A 3053-nucleotide genomic window follows, 5' to 3' on the forward strand; every position below is an offset into this window, starting at 1 on the left:
CCTCTCCCGGGCGTACGTGGTTGTCCGACAGATTCGGGCAGATGTGCTTTTACGAACCGGATCGGAATCGGCCCAAATAATAATAATAATAATAATAATCCACATTTGTAACGCGCACAATCACCCGTAAGGGTCTCTAGGCGCTAGGGGCCGTTGGGAAGATTAAGCAAGCTATTGCCCAGAGTCACATGGTGCTGGGCTAATCTGCCGCCGGTGCCGAGGATCGAACCGTGATCCCCAGATTCCAGAGTCAGCCGCCCTAGCCGCGGCGCCAGCTATTTCCCAGAGTCACGTGGTGCTGGGCTAATCTGCGGCCGGTGCCGGGGATCGAACCCTGATCTCTGGGATGCTCGAGGGTTACTACGCGCTCTACAAAAACCTTAAATAAAAAAATCTCCAGATTCCGGAGTCAGCCGCCCTAGCCGCGGCGCCAGCTATTTCCCAGAGTCACCTGGTGCTGGGCTAATCTGCGGCCGGTGCCGGGGATCGAACCGTGATCTCCAGATTCCGGAGTCAGCCTCCCTAGCCGCGGCGCCAGCTATTTCCCAGAGTCACGTGGTGCTGGGCTAATCTGCGGCCGGTGCCGGGGATCGAACCCTGATCTCTGGGATGCTCGAGGGTTACTACGCGCTCTACAAAAACCTTAAATAAAAAAATCTCCAGATTCCGGAGTCAGCCGCCCTAGCCGCGGCGCCAGCTATTTCCCAGAGTCACCTGGTGCTGGGCTAATCTGCCGCCGGTGCCGGGGATCGAACCGTGATCCCCAGATGGGGATATCCCAAAAATCTGGCATGGATACGGCCCGCCAGGACTGGTTTGGGCACCCCTGATATAGAGGCAGTCAACGCGAAATCTGCTGGGTTCGATTCCGATCCGTGTCAGAAGGACCGTAGGGCTTGGGAGTCCGTACAACAGGGGTGCCCAAACCTGTCCTGGCGGGCCGTATCCATGCCAGATTTTTGGGATATCCCCATCTGGTGATCACGGTTCGATCCCCGGCGCCGGCGGCAGATCAGAGTGCCCAGGACGGGGTCCATGTGACCCGGGCAGTCCTATCCCCTGGGTGTACGTGGTTGTCCGACATGTCGGTCGTATTTGCTTTTACGTACCGGATCGGAATCGGCCCCCATAAAATCGTACGTAAAGTATATAGCAAATCAACCTGAAATCTGCTGGGTCAGAAAGGGCTCGATTCCGATCCGTGTCGGAAGGTTAGGAGTCCGTACGAATTTGTCGGGACGGCATGGCAGAGTGCCCGGGACGGGCTCCATGCGTCCCGGGCATTCGTCCCCCGGGCGTCCGGGGCTACATCCAGGCTGACGGTATGGCAGAGTGCCCGGGTCGGGCTCCATGGTTTTCACGGTGGTCCTCCCCTGGGTGTCAGGGGGCTCCTGGCCGACGGCATGGAAAAGTACCCAGGACGGGCTCCATGCGTCCCGGGCATTTGTCCCCCGGGCGTCCGGGGCTCCATCCAGGCCGACGGCATGGCAGAGTGCCCGGGTCGGGCTCCATGGTTTCCAGGGTGGTCCTCCCCAGGGTGTCGGGGCGCTCCATGCCGAAGGCATGGAAAAGTGCCCAGGACGGGCTCCATGCGTCCCGGGCATTTGTCCCCCAGGCGTCCGGGGCTCCATCCAGGCCGACGGCATGGCAGAGTGCCCGGGTCGGGCTCCATGGCTTTCACGGTGGTCCTCCCCTGGGTGTCTGGGGGCTCCAGGCCGAAGGCATGGAAAAGTGCCCAGGACGGGCTCCATGCATCCCGGGCACGGGCACGGGGACGGGGACAGGGTCGGGAGAGTCCAGGCGGCTTCACTTCCGTGTCCAGCCATCTGATCGCCCAGATTCCCTCGGCCATCTGGTCGCCCGGATCCCCTCGGGCATCTGGTCGCCCGCAACGCTTTCCTATGGGGCGACCAGATGGCCGAACTTCCCTGGAAGTCCCGATGAGGTGCCATTCGCCGCCCGGATCCCAGCGAGGGCTCCAGGAGGTTGGGTACATTCGCGCCTTGGGTCCCCTCTGTCACCTCGCGTGCACAGATTACAAGAAAAGGGGGTAATTTTCCTCCGGATTACTAGGGAGAAGGGTACGCCCGGACACCCCTCCGAGGCTGGTGGTTCTCTGCCATGGGGACCAGATGGGCTATGCCTGGGCAACACCTCCCTAGGCCACCCGGGGCTTCCTTCCTCCAGGCCAACTGCATGTCAAATTGCCCAGGACGGGCTCCATGGCTCCTGGGCAGTCGTCCCCCGGGCGTCCGGGGCTCCATCTAGGCTGACGGCATTGAAAAGTGCCCAGGACGGGCTCCATGCGTCCCGGGCATTCGTCCCCTGGGCGTCCGGGGCTCCATCTAGGCTGACGGTATGGCAGAGTGCCCGGGTCGGGCTCCATGGTTTTCACGGTGGTCCTCCCCTGGGTGTCTGGGGGCTCCAGGCCGAAGGCATGGAAAAGTGCCCAGGACGGGCTCCATGCGTCCCGGGCATTCGTCCCCCGGGCGTCCGGGGCACCCATCTCCATGAGGCCAACGGCATTGGCAAAGTACCCAGGACGGGCTCCATGGGTCCCGGGCAGACCTCCCCCCGGGCGTCCGGGGCTCCCACCTCCAGGCCGACGGAATGTCAAAGTACCCAGGACGGGCTCCATGGGTCCCGGGCAGCTTCCCCCGGGGCGTCCGGGGCACCCACCTCCAGGCCGACGGCATGTCAAAGTACCCAGGACGGGCTCCACGGGTCCCGGGCATTCCTCCCCCAGGTCGTCCGGGCCCTAGAGCTCCGGTGGTCCAACCTGCGCCTGAGGCCCAGCCGGGGTCCAAGAGCCCTGCCTTGCGTGGGCAGGCAGTCAGGAACCCTACCGCGAAGGCTTGGGATGGATGGGGAGCTGGGAGTCCTTTCGATCCCGGCCCTCTGGTCGCCCGCGATGCTTTCCAATGGGGCGACCAGATGGCCGGGCTTCCCTGGAAGTCCCGATGAGGTGCCATTCGGCTCCTGGATCCCAGCTAGGGCTCCATGAGGTCGGGTTCTTTTACGCCTTGGGTCCCCTCTGTCACCTCGCGTGCACG

Source organism: Lissotriton helveticus, chromosome 10, assembly GCF_964261635.1.
Source record: "Lissotriton helveticus chromosome 10, aLisHel1.1, whole genome shotgun sequence".
Classification (NCBI taxonomy): domain Eukaryota; kingdom Metazoa; phylum Chordata; class Amphibia; order Caudata; family Salamandridae; genus Lissotriton; species Lissotriton helveticus.